This window comes from Typopeltis vanoorti, chromosome 17, assembly GCF_054136105.1.
Source record: "Typopeltis vanoorti isolate ZY-2024b chromosome 17, IOZ_Tvanoo_1.0, whole genome shotgun sequence".
Lineage (NCBI taxonomy): Eukaryota > Metazoa > Arthropoda > Arachnida > Uropygi > Thelyphonidae > Typopeltis > Typopeltis vanoorti.
The window spans coordinates 69,281,258-69,296,183 of NC_143565.1; the positions used below are offsets into that span (position 1 = coordinate 69,281,258).

At 37.1% G+C, this 14,926-nt stretch overlaps 1 long non-coding RNA gene across 1 annotated transcript in view; it reads right to left on the reverse strand.

The window, feature by feature from the left end:
- Positions 1-5,128: 5,128 nt before the first annotated feature.
- LOC150097463 (uncharacterized) overlaps positions 5,129-14,926 on the reverse strand; it is a 93,474-nt gene continuing 83,676 nt past the window's right edge. Inside the window, exon 4 of the long non-coding RNA XR_016549698.1 lies at positions 5,129-5,850. This is a non-coding gene — a long non-coding RNA (uncharacterized LOC150097463). The remainder of the gene's footprint in view (positions 5,851-14,926) is intronic.

Sequence of the window (14,926 nt, forward strand, 5' to 3'; positions counted from 1 at the left end):
TGAATGTGAGATTTACAGAGGTATATCCCTACTGTCAATCTTACCTTGAGAGACAGTTGAGAAGGATTGTGGAAGAAAAGCTTGGTGAAGAACAAGCTGGATTCAGGCCAAATAGAAGGAATCAGGATCAGATTTTCCTTTTATGACAAACAGTTGAGAAATCATGGGAAATTATTCCTGATTTGTAGATCAGGAAAAAGCATGTGACAAGGTGCCAAGAGAAAAGCTATTCAAAACACTACAGTTGTATTGTAGTGTTTTGAAAAGCAACACTAAGTATTATTGCTTGATATAATGCCCAATTGACACCATACGGTTGTATGGCATCAAAGGGGCATTATATCAAGCCATACTTAGTCTTTATTTGAGTTGTAAGTCAGCAGTTAGTAATCTGACTTTTCACCAATCTCTCTAGTAGTACCTTCATCACAACTCCAGATATATAGATTGGCCTATAATTTGTAGCCACAATGTCTTCTGTAGCAGTTACTATTCTGCCATTTTCATCCATTAATGTCATTCATAATTCTTCTCCCTTCTAGTTTCTAAAATAAATCTATCTAAAAAACTCTCACTAGGGTTTTTCTTTTTTTTTTTTTGACTGATTTGCTAATTTCTGCTTGTACTGCACTTTTGTTGTCCTTACTGAGTCACTCTCCTGACTTGTTCTTTATACTTTTCATATAACTGATTATTACCATTATCATCTTCTTTGAGATTTTATGCTGAAGCCCCCCTCATTCATCCATCTGACTTTGGAATACAGTCTTTTGATCTTCAGCATACATTCACACATTGAGGCTGTTACATATTTCTTTATCATTTCAAGTGTCATTTATTTCCATAGCTCTCAACTACTCATTTCATGCTCAAGTTCCAAGCTGTCTGCTAAGGTTGTCATAATCACCAGCCTCATACTTCCAAATTATGGTCTATTTTGATGTGGTTTTTCTATTTTCAAACATACCTCTCCAAGAAACTATACAGTTTTTATAAGATGATTTTGCTGAGAATGTTGTTAAAATGTTTAAATTTATCCTCAATATAGGATACTTCACACATGGCAGAACAAATTATATTCGCAAGTAGAAGGAACAGTCATGGGCAATCCTATCTCATCTGCTTTAGCTGTGTACTTCATGGAGCATCTTTAAAGCCAACTTTTTAGCATCTTTTACTTCAGTTTTTAAACAGAATAAACTCCTTATAAAACCACATCAATTTCATTACTGAACATAAATCTAAGAGCAGTATTCTTCTTCCCTTTTAGGATAGCCTTCATAATCCATATCTCTACAAGCAATATTAAATTTTCTATCTATAGCAAGCCTTTCTTCACTTGGCATGTATATCCATCTAGCTTCACATCATTCTTCATGTTCTTCAGTCTTCACACAGGACAAGTTTATCAAAAGTTTTGTACACAAGGAATATGTAATTTTTTCTTCTGACGCCTTTCTATCAGAAGAATTAAATAAAATACAAATCACTTTGTTGTCTAATAAAGAAACCATAATTCAGAAAATAACTGATAATTGTAAGATCTTGAGGTTTGGGACACATCGATGAGATGCTGCATACTCTATGGGAGGAGATATACTGGAGGAAGTAGGGGAGACAAGAGATCTGGGGTTGATGATTGATAGAAACCTGAAATTCAAGGGACATATTGAAAAGGTGGTGAAGGTAACACAGAGGATTGCTGCAATAATGACAAGGACATTGACCTGCAGAGATAAAAGAGTTATCATTCCGTTGTATAAGACCCTGATCAGACCACACTTAGACTATTGTTTTCAGATTTTGTTCCCAGGATTTGAAGGGGATAAATTAACTGTGGAAAGGGTACAGAGGCAGAAAACAAAGACAGTTTCAGAACTGTACAATGTTAGTTATGAGGATCGGCTGAGGGAATGTGGACTGCAGAGTTTGGTGGATAGAAGAAGGAGAGATGATATGATTGAGACTTTTAAACTGTTGAGAGGTGGTTACAAAAGAACTGGGGAGTTCTTTTGCTTCGTTGAACAGGGGCCATCCCTGGAAGTTAGGAAAGGAAACTGTGAATAAGAGGGTGAGGAGTAGCTTCTTTGCATGAAGGGTGGTTGAACCGTGGAATGCATTGCCTGATAGAATGTGAGAGCGAGAACGGTCAATGAGTTTAAGGAGTGGTATGATAGACTTTGTGTTTCCTAGGAGGGACCTCCCGCAATGAGTCTTTTGACTCCTTGGAGGCCTAAATAATAATAATCCTTCAGGACTACAATCTGATGGTGAAGAGGATTTCCATACCCTACCTTAAAAGGGACTTATGAAAACAAATAGCAAGGATTCTCCACAAATATAATCTGTATACTACTTTCAATTCTGCATGAAAGTCATTTTCTTTGATATCACCTACTAAATTACCTCTCCTATTCTACCTGGCCTCTAACAAGTACCCCATTCATGCTGACTTTGCTATTTTGGGCAAACTAGCTGTTTTGCTCAGATCAGAATCAAAGAATGCGAAGATTACATAAGATTTCTAGAATCAGATGGTTCAGGGCTTGCTTCTCATGCCACTGCCACTAGATTCAATGAATAAGACACTGTAATAGATTTAAATTTGATCATCTATTTCTTGAAACACGAAATACTATGCCATTGAATTAATCTTAATCAAACAGACTGCATGTCTTTCTCCAAGTGTTGGGAAGTAATCACCATAAATTGTTCATAATTTTTTAAAATTTATATTGTATTGTCGGTGCTTTAGTTTTTTTTTTTTTTCTATATTTATTAATTTTATATATCTTTAAAAATTTATTTTTTCCAAGTCCAGAAGCCTTGCTCTAGAGACCAAACTTATTTTTTTTAAGCCACTTTAGGACTTGAATAAACAGATCATGGTCTTACATTGGGCAATGATATCTATCTCCCATTTGAATTACACAACTATACTTGGCCTGGTTTCTTGGAACTTTGATAGTTGTCTTCTGCCTGCTCACTTAGCTGCAGCCAAGACACATGAAAGTATGACTTGTGCTGTTTGACTCATTCTTCTGTTAATATTTTGAATGTTATAACCAATTCTTTTGCAATCTCTCCCCCCCCCCCCCGAACGATGCTCATGTTACAGTGAGTAAAATATACAGGAGTTGCACTGAATTGCAATCAAATTTCCTTTACATGTGTAAATCATTTTTTAAAGGTGTCATTACAGCATAGACATAAGTGAGATTTTTGCAGATTATGGTAGGTGGGAACAAAAAGAAAAATGATCATTCCTGGAAGCAGGTTAGGTAAGGTCTGAGTGCTTCTCATGGCATATGGCAAGTGTGTGGAATCAGGTGGGGAAAAATAACAGACTATTAAGCCAAATACTTAAATAGAAATTATGAGATGAAAGAGCACCTCTTAAAAGGAAAAGATGGCATAACTCACTGTACTGTCCTGTCATATATTTCCTATAAGGAAAATCATCATTTCATCATGATGGGATACTCCATTTATTACCAGATCTCTATTGAACTCTACTCTGCTTTTAATGATATTAGTGATGTAAATATACTAATGAAGAATAAATACAACCAAAGCAAGATACAATTTTATTTAATGGATGATAAAGCTTATTATAAAATCAAAAACGACTTGACTAGATTATAATCATTACTATATTGGTTGGTTGAGTGATGATGGTCAAGATAAGACAGAAGTGGATAAAATAGTTGAGTTACTGAGTGACCACTTTGCAAGGATATATTATAGGCTGTACCGCTTCTGAAGGTAGCTACTTCCAAGATAGCCTGAAAAATAGTATAGTGAGGTTACTGGTTTATAGTATGTGAAAGATATTAATATGGGAACAGACATGGATGAATTGGAGGTTCTTAGGATATTGCAGAATCTCAATATAAATACAGCTGTGGGATTCGATGGGATATCAGATAAGATTTTGTGAGAATGTGCAAGGAAACTAGCGATGCTTTTGACTAGGCTCTATAATTTAAGTCTCAGCTCTGGTAGAGTTGCAAGGGAGTAGAAAGAGGGCAAAATAATTCCTTTGCATAAGGGAGGTTCTAAGACTGCAGTAGCAAATTATAGACCAATCAGTATTTCAGGCGTGGTAGTAAAAGTACTAGAAAAATTGACAAAAAAAGAGAATTCAAGAATGGCTAGATAAAAATATGATACTGCTGTATGAGGGTCAACATGGCTTCGTGAAGGGTTGGTCATACCTTAATAATTTACTAACTTTTTATAATAGGATAAAGGAAATGGTTACATGATGATTTTGCAAAGGCATTTGACAGAATACCACATGGAATTCTGTTATGCAAATTAGAACAAATGAGGATGGATATAATACTGGTTATATGGATAAGAGGGTGGCAGCTGGACAGATATCAAAAAGTGGCATATGGATGGACAGAACTGAGGTGAAAACAAGTGACTAGTGATGTGCCACAAAGGTTCAGTGCTGGAGCAGTTGTTGTTTAATTTGTACATAAATGATATAGGAAATAACTTGAAAGGAAATATTCAGTTGTTTGCTGATGATGATGTGAAATTAGATAGAGTAATAGTTAATCAAGGTGATGTGGAGAGCTTGCAGGACAATTTAAATAGGCTGTCAGTTTGGGCAAAAGATAATCGGTGTCAATTCAATGTGGAGAAAGAAATGTAGAGTTGTGCATTTTGGGATAAACAGATTACAAGCTGTGTATCACATTGATGTCACTGTACTCCACAAAATAGGTAGCCTATAAGAGAGTTGGTTGGAGAATTGTGAATGAGTGGAATGCATTGCCAGAGTCAGTTGTGAGTGATTTGTCTGTTAATGGGCCAAAGGAGAGGTATGATAGATTGGCTCTCCCGTGATGAGTCTTCGGACTCTATGGAGGTTTATCGGCTCTCCCATGATGAGTCTTCGAACTCTATGGAGGTTTATCATTAATGGTAAAATTAATGCTAATTAATCATTAATTTATCATTAATTAATAATAAAATTAAATTATAAATGATAAAATTATTTTATCATTAATAATAAATTAAGGTTACTACATACAAGTGAATGTTTGTTACTATTATATTTAATAACTATAATTTTTAATAATCATAATACTGTAATAAACATTATAGGCTTATTTGTCTGCATTAGTTCTAATGTTACAGATGCACTATTACACATCTACACAAGTATTTGTATGATAGTGTGCTTTATTATATTAACATACTATACTACTAGAATAAAAATTTATATTATTTCAAAATGTTATTGAAAGTTAATATTGTTTACTTATACATAACATTAAGGCATGTTCAGTTCTTAATACAGTTACCAGATGGTGCATGGCAGTCAAGATATATCTTAAAGTTCCATAGAATGTTTGATACTTATTTAAATCATAATAATATGCACATGGAATGTTGGACATATAAAATACCTATTATTTACATACAACAGATACATTATTTGAAACTTTTGACAGATACTGTATCCTAAAGTTTGGCACTTTTTGTTTTACTACTTTAGCAGTGTAAAACCCCAGGGTTTTGCACTTTACAAGATGCTGTAAAATTATGATGAATGTGTCTAAGGTGGTTACAGAAAAAATAGTTTGATAATCCTCCTTAAAACATTTAAAGCTTCAGAACATTCAAAAATAATTTAAAATCACACATCATATATTCATTTTTTTTTTTGCTTATTTAAAGAATCAAACAGGGTTTCAGAATTTCATATCTTTAGGTGATGAAGCAGTTGAATGAAACACTGTATAATAGAACTTGCCATATATATTCCAAAAGTAATAATAAATGTGGCACCAGCAACAATCATTACTGTAATCCACATATCAGTGCCAACACCTGAAAAAGAACAAAAATATATAAATACCAGTAAAATAACAAAAAATGTAAATTAAAAATTAAAATCATTATTATCAAGACCTCCATGGAACTATAAGGCTTACACTGGGAGATCCATATAAATTATCCCTATATGATGATTATTCTGTGACTCAGTTACTATGCTTGCACTCACCACACTCTTTGGCAGTGCATTCCAATAACCTATTTATTATTATTATTATTATTATTATTATTACCCCAAGACCTCATTGGAGTCAAAGACTCATGTGAGAGGTCCTTTTATCACACACACACACACACACATATCTCATCATACAGTGTCTTAAACACACTCAAACTACAGACACCATACTCTCAGGCAAGGCATTCCAATCATTCACAACTCTGCACGAAAAAAACCTGCCTCTCACTCCCCTACTCACACCCTCTTTATACAGTTTCCAGGGCTGACCTCTGGTTCTCCCCTGATCACCCACTATTCTCACTGGTAGAACTTCTCCACCATTGATCCTATAACAACCCCTTACCAACTTGTAGGTCTCTATCACATCTCCCCTCTTCCTCCTGTCCACCAGACTCTGCAAATTACATCTTCTCAATCTTTCCTCATACTCGACATTCCAGAGGTCAGTCACCTTTGGACCTTTCGAACATCTCTTCATCCTTCTGAAAATCCAGTGGCCAAATGTGGGCACAATAGTCCCTGCGTGGCCTAATCAAAACCTTATACAATGAAACAAGAATCCCCGTACTTCTACATATCAGTGTCATCAGCATCATTCCCAGAAGCCTTTGTGATGTCTTCACAATTTTGGCAATGTAGCCTTTAAATTTTACATCCTTATCCACTATCAACCTGCAGATCTCTTATTTTCTCTATCTCCAACATTTTTTTTAGCTATGTGGCCAGTAAGAGGAGGAATGACTGTGGAATTATGGGATAAAAATGGGAATAGAGGGACTAATGCTGAGGACATTGTGGAATTGTTCAATGAACACTTTATTGGAGTATTTCATCCTAGAGGAGTCAGTTTTAATGCTAGAGGGATAGGGCAGGTTCGAGGTTTAGATGTACAGGAGGAGAGTGTGTTTCAGATACTTAGTACTCTGGATGTCAGTAAAGCTTTGGGACTGGATGGTATTTCACCATGAGTTTTGAGAGAATGTGCTAGGGAACTGACAGTGCCTTTAACCTGGCTTTTCAATGAAAGTCTGGCTGCGGGAAAGGTGCCCAGGAATTGAAGGAAGGTAAGATAGTGCCATTGCATAAGGGTGGTAACAGACTGGAAGTGTCTAATTATAGGCCAGTTTGTGTGTCATCAGTAGTTGTTAAGATCTTGGAGAAAGTAGTGAGGGACCATATGTAGCATTGGTCAGAAGAGGGTAATGTTATCTATGAGAGTCAACATGGATTTGTGAAAGGGCACCCTTGTTTTAGCAATATGCTAGCCTTTAATAATAAAGTTACAAGAACTTTAGATGAGGGAAAGGCATATACTGCAATTTTCTTTGACTTAGCGAAAGCATTTGACAGGGTGCCACATGATAAGCAGATATTTAAGTTGCAGCACATGGGTCTGGATGTCAGATTGGTCAACTGGATTCAGGATTGGCTGTCTGATAGGTATCAGAGAGTTGTGTATGGTGGAGCAGTTTCAAGGAGGCAGAGAGTTACAAGTGGGGTCCCACAGAGCTCAGTATTAGGACCTATATTGTTTAACCTATATATCAATGACATTGCCAGTGGATTGCAAGGAGATATTCAGTTGTTAGCAGATGATGCAAAACTGGGAAGGATTATTAGTAATAGTGCAGATGTGGTAGCCTTGCAAGAGGATTTGAATAAGCTAGATAGATGGGCAAATGAATGGGAGTATCAGTTTAATGCAGCAAAATGTAAGGTCTTGAGGTTTGGGAAACATCAATGGGATGCTGCATACTCTATGGGAGGAGATATACTGGAGGAAGTAGGGGAGACAAGAGATCTGGGGTTGATGATTGATAGAAACCTGAAATTCAAAGGACATATTGCAAAGGTGGTGAAGGTAACACAGAGGATTGCTGCAATAATGACAAGGACATTGACCTGCAGAGATAAAAGAGTTATCATTCCGTTGTATAAGACCCTGATCAGACCACACTTAGACTATTGTTCTCAGATTTTGTTCCCAGGATTTGAAGGGATAAATTAACTGTGGAAAGGGTACAGAGGCAGATAACAAAGACAGTTTCAGGACTGTACAATGTTAGTTATGAGGATCGGCTGAGGGAATGTGGACTGCAGAGTTTGGTGGATAGAAGAAGGAGAGATGATATGAGTGAGACTTTTAAACTGTTGAGAAGTAGTTACAGGGTTGACACTGAGGAGTTCTCTCGCTTGGTTGAACAGTGGGAAGGAGTGATGACAAGAGGCCATCCCTGGACGTTATGAGGGGAAACTGTGAGCAAGAGGGTGAGGAGTGGTTTCTTTGCATGGAGGTGGTTAAACCCTGGAATGCATTGCCTGATGGTGTGGTGTGAGTGAGAACGGTCAATGAGTTTAAGGAGTGGTATGATAGACTTTGTGTTTCTTAGGGGGGTACCTCCCCTCGATGAGTCTTGACAGACTTTATGTTCTTAGGAAGGACCTCCCATGATGAGTCTTTTGACTTCATGGAGGCCTGAATAATAATAATAATAATAATAATAATAATAATAATAATATTCTCACCAAGCATATATTCTGCATCCCATCTTTGTTTTCCAAATTTTAAAACTTTACATTTTGCAACATTGAACTCACATCCCCATTTGCTTGCCCAATCACTCAATTTATTCAAGTTTTCTTGCAAGGCCACAACATCTTCACTACTCTTTATGGTTCGTCCCAACTTTGCATCATCTGCAAACAACTGAATATCTCCATCCAAATCTTCGCTAATATCATTAATATACAAGTTAAACAGTAATGGCCCTAAAACAGACCCCTGAGGTACTCCACTAGTGACTTTCCTTTTCCTGGATATCGCATCCCCATACACAACTTGTTGATACCTATCAGATAGCCAGTCTCCAATCCAATGCACTAATCTAATATACAATCTTGCCCTCCTTCCACTCCTTAGGAACTTGACCAAGTGCAAGACTCATATTAAAAAAATATGTCGAGGCAGGTGTCAACTCTCTGGCACATTCCTTCAGAATACACGGTGATATATTATCAAGTACCACAGGAATGAATCCATGGAGTCACATTCACATGATTGAAAGATCTTTATCAACTGCTCGTTAAGTATCTCCACCACACATTCTGCAACAGCTGTCTTTATACCATTTTCTCCAATCAATGTCATCCTTCCATAATCATTCTTTCTTTTGCTGGCTACATATCGAAAGAACTCCCTAGGATTCTTTTTGGCTTCATTAGCTAACTGCTGTTCATACCTCTCTTTAGCTACTCTCACCAACCAAGTCACCTTCCTTGCCTGGTCTTTGTAGACCACAGACAAACAAAAAAATCTCTTTCTTACACATCTTATTCAATTTACAGATATAGCTTCTTATTCCCTCATTAATTTATTTTTGTACCTTATAAATAACTCCATATGTTTGTATCATATCATCCTCTTCATAGACTCTGCAAATAACATTCTCTCATTTTTCCGTATGCTCAGCATTCCAGAATCTTGATATACCATATGCATTCTTCTGTCATGAGTTGCTAAATCATTCCAAAATTAAATTATTAAGATGAGAATATGCTGTTGATAGTGCAAGATAAACAGAGAATGGAAGGATGGGAATCAGGTGGAATGCAGGGGGGGAAGAGAGACCATAAGGAAAGTAAATGCAGTAGTGAATGTGTATATGAGTGGTCAACATAAGAATAGGATGTGAGGGAAGTACTGGGGTATGCACAGAATGGGATAGGTGGTGACAAAGAGGAGGAGTCAAATATGAAGTCATAGCTAAGAGGTAATGTGAATAGGACTGATTATAGACCCCAAGATAAGTTACTGTGTTTGTTAATGCCAGGAGAATGAGAAGGGGATGAAATTGTTGTATTGACTGAATTTGTTTGCTTAAAAATTATTGGTATAAGTGAAACATGGTTGGATGAAGATGACATCCTGATGGGGAGAGAGAGAGAGAGATGGAGTAGTATGTTGTTTTCTGTGAGACTAGGATGATAAGCAGGGAGGGGGGAGTACTGATGATGAGGTAACTGTGACCACACAGTACAGATGGTGATAGTGGTTTTTAAAGCAGTATGGTGTAAGGTGGAGGTGAACAGAATGAGATATTTAGTCGAATGTTGCAATAGGCCTGAAATGTGGAGAGTGGTGACAAAGAAATATACAGGAAAATGTGCTGAGCAAATAAGAAAAGGGTGATCATTATGGGTTATTTTAGTTACAGTGATATAGTTCAGAATGAAGAAATGACATCTTAGAGTAAGGAAGATGAATTGCTTAAGGTTTTTGAAGAACAACTATCTTAAGTAATATTTAATGTAGGGCACACAAGAAATGAGAAGCTTGGATTTTATCATTTTCAGAGGATGTTATTCTGAATGAGAATGAATCTGCCTCCAGCTGGCAAGGGTAAGCATGAAGTAATCATCTCAGCTATGTGAAAACTTATGGAGATTTTCATGTAGCTGAGATACATAAGCTTTTTATACATGAAGTGTATAAAAAGGGCGACTTGGATGATAAAGATAACAAAAGTGCAGTATCAAAGCAACTGAACAACTGGACAAAGAAAAATCTAGAGTTCTTCCCAATATGTGATAGAAGACAGAATGATTAGAAAAGGACAATACTGGTTGATGATAATGGTATCTGGTAACCAATGTGGGAAACATAGCTGAGATATTTAATGAACAACTCATTATGTTATTTCATACTCATAAGTGTAACATGTTACAGAGCATGAGTACAGAAGGAATGGCAGAAGTAGGCAGAAGTTAGTCAGCAAGAAGAGATGTGAAGAATTCAATAAATATGATGTTAATAAGACTATTAGGACTTGATGACATTCTACCTTCATGTTTTAAGCAAATGTGTAGTCAAAGGCAGCTTTGACTACTTGTTTAAGAAGTGCCTAGCAATGGGGAAAAAAACCAAAGAAGTGGAAAGAGGATAAAACAATTCCACTTCACAAAGAGGTGATAGCAATGAACTTCAAAATATAGTCTCATCTGTGTATCTGCAGTTGCAGTTAATATGTTGAAGAAGTTGGTGAAGATTATTATTCTAAATTAGGTTGATTATAGATTCTCTGAGATGATCAACATGGGTTTGGAGAGATTGTGTTTTAGCAATTTACTCATGCATCACAAAAGGCTGACAAATGTTCTGAATAAGGGAGATGCATTCGGGTAATAAGGCATATATGTTGGTTATTCATAATGATATTAAGGAAGCTACAACATATGCTATATATTAGTTAGAAGAAACTTTTAATCAATATTTCCAATATTCTTGCAAAGTCAAATTGCCATAATCAGGAAACAATGAAGAAATTGATATGTACATGCAGGCACTATATAAGGGAAGTATGACCGAAGCAGAAACAAAGGCAAGTCAAAAGAAGTCTATTGTCCACTAGTGGGCTAGAATGGGTGTTCTTGGTTGTTGGGCTTAAGTTCTAAGGATGAATGCTTCCCAGATTTGAAGTCGTTTCACACAACCAAATCTGTTCAGATTTGGGTAGCTCCTTAAGCCTGAGGCAACCTCTAGGAAGATTGTTCATATTTAAATTTGCTCTATGGAGCAAAGTGGCCTTTTTTTATCATAGCTTGAGGTGGGTGTCCAAGGTGTGGTTAGCTGATCGTGAGTGGCTGTAGTAATTGGATGTGGTATTTGTGTCTGATGATTTTGATGTTGGCCATAATAGGACATCTTATAACTGCATAGTATCTGGTACACATCTGGCAGGTCTAGGGAGTGTTGTTGGTCTTGGGAGAGCGAATAAGGGATGGCAATTTTTTTTTATATGGTCTGTAAGTGGCTAGAAGGTTGTATCTATTTAAGATTTTTGCTAGTTATGATTATTATTATTAACATCTAACCTCCATGGAGTCATAAACTCATCATCAGAGGTACACACTAGCACATACAAAACTCACCCAACTGTGCCTTAAACTGATTCAACGTGTCTACATTCACAACACACTCAGACAATGCATTCCACTCACCAACCACTCTCCATGCAAAGAACCTTCTCCTCACTCCTTTATTCTCATCCTCCTTATACAGTTTCTGGGAGTGGCCTCTTGTTCTACTCCCCCTTCTCCCATTGTATAAAAAATTTCTTCCATCTTGTACAATGTGGTCCCTGAATTTCAGGTCCTTGTCCCACACTACTCCAAGGTCTCTTGTCTCCTCAACTTCCTCCAAAATTTCTCCACCAAATGTATACTTTGCATTCCATTGTTGCTTACCAAATTTCAAAACCTTACACTTTGCAATATTGAATTGACAGTTCCATGCTGTTGTCCACTCATACAATCTATTCAAGTTACCCTGTAAGGCTACAACTTCTGTATGACTAGTGCATTGCTCTCCCCAATTTGCAAACAGGTGCATATCACTAGTTAAACCTATCCCAATATCATTAATATACAAATTGAACAAGAATGGCCCTAATTAGTCACTATCTTCTTTTGGGATACTGCACCCCCCCCCCCCCATACACAACTTTCTGATACCTATCTGACAGCCAGTCATAGATCCAATTCACTAATCTGTTATCCAGTGGCGACTGTTTCAGGTTATCAAAAGCTTTTACAAAATATAAGTACACTACGTTGACAAACGTATTTGGACACTTTACGTACCATGCAAATTTCTGATCCTACCACATGCAAATATTCAGGGAGTGTCTGCATAAGTCTGGTAATTAAAAGTGGGATGTGCTGCATGATTTGTGCTGCAATGTCAAGATGCCACAATCAGCTGAACTGACAGACTTCCAGTGTGGGATGGTTGTTGGATGTCGCATCAGTCATCTTTCTATCCATGACATTGATGCTCATCTCAGTATACCAAAATCCACCTTTGCTTATGATTTCCATCTATGGATGACAATTTTATGAAGTTGATGATGCTACCACAGCAGCAAAACACATTGGGAGGCCACCTACACTCAGTGACTGAGATCAATGAGCTCTGTCTTGGGATGTTGGAGCATCCTGCACATCATCAACTGCAGACCTCACAGTCCACTTGGAAAAGTGAACTGTGAGAACATTAGAACTGTCTGTAGAGATTGTATGCTTTAGGTTATCATGGCAGATCTGCTGTGAACAAGCTACACATCATCTCCTCCCCCCAACACACACACACACAAACACATCAGTGCCAAATGATGTTTAGACCTGTTCATTCACACCATTCCTGGCAGATGACTGGAAAAGGGTTCTGTGGAGTGACGAATCACGCTTCCAAATGTTTCACCTAATGGTTGTGTTTGGATCTAGAGATTAGCCTGCAATGGTTCTGGCAGGATTGTATCATTGCAAATGTCAAGTTTGGTGGAGTCTCGGTAATGGGGATGTTTCAAGTGGGCGGTGGGGGCTTGGTCCATTGGTGGATGTGTCAAAAACAATGACATCTGATCGACATCATGGACAACTTCTTGCTTCCAACACTTGGGAAGTATTTTGGCAGTGACCCTTACAATACTGTGCTGCGTGTCTGAGAGTGGTTACCAAAAACAACGTTGAACTGTTGGACTGGTGCCAGTTCAGCATCTAGATCTCAACATCTCAATACCATTGAACATATTTGGAACATTAAACAAATTAGAACACGGATTTTGCTCCAGATCACAACAGCTGTCATAGCATCAGTAATGGGGAGAGTTTTGTGCAAAGAATGGAAGAATATTCCTGCAAGTATCAGGGAAATAACTCTGTTATTCTCACATTCAGTTTTATTTCCCTTTTAATATATGGAAGAATATTCACCTTACCTTTTTTTTGCATCCATCCAGATGCAAAAAAAGGTAAGGCAAAAGGCAAAATTAATTGTCTTGGCTGACACTAATGATCTGAGAGGTAAGAAGTATTCTATGAAGGAGAATGTCAAGGAGTTGTTAGATGAAGCAAAAATGAAGAGTGAGAAGGCGAAGACTGTAAGTCTCCTGCCAAGTTATGATAAAGGCAAACTGAGGAGAGAGCACTGATAGCAAATGAATCAATATGTAGGTTGTGCAGAAAAAATGACATAAGATTTGTGGATCTGTGTTTGATGGGAAAGATTTGTATAATGCTCATGGACTGCATCTAAATGGTTTTGGTATTTGGTGTCTGGAGAGAGCTTTGGTTCACAGAGCATGATGAAGCAAATTCAAAATTCAGAAAAACTGAAGTAATTAGGGTAGAAGAGATGAGTGCATGCGAAGGTACCCATGAGGCAAGTAAGTGTGAGAATGATAAGTGCTGATCTAGCCTTTCAAGCAAAAATATTGGATAAGGTAGTCAATTCAGGAAGTAAGGGTGATTGGGTTTCTAAAGGGATGCTGCAATTTCTATATATTAATGTGAGAAGTATCAGGAACAAGAAGGAGGAATTTTTGGCATTGGTTAGTGCAACTTTGCCAAAAGTTATAGGCATTATTATGTATATTATTATTTTTTTCATAAAAAAAAAATTACCAGAATCACTTACTTTTAATTTCAATGTCTTTATTTGTAAAATTTTTGTCTAAGTTTCATAGCCAAAAGTTGTTAGTTAAAACAAATTAGCGAGACTTGACTAACAGCAGATGATGCAAGTTACACGGATAAATGTGAAAGGTTATGTATTTTCAGGGAAGATAGAGAAGATAGTATGTGGGGAGGGGGGGGGGGGAGTACTGCAGATATAGCAGATGAATTGCAGCCAAAAAGAATAGCCAAAATAGGAGACTGGTGGGAGGGTGGCTGTTTATTTGAAGCAATCTGGTGTGAGATTAAGACCAGTAAGACAAAGTATACAGTTGATTGTTGCTATAGGCCAGGGAGTATTTTACAGAGAAAATTAGTACAATGAGTACAGGTCAAGTGATTATGGGAGACATCAACTATCTAGATATAGACTAGAAT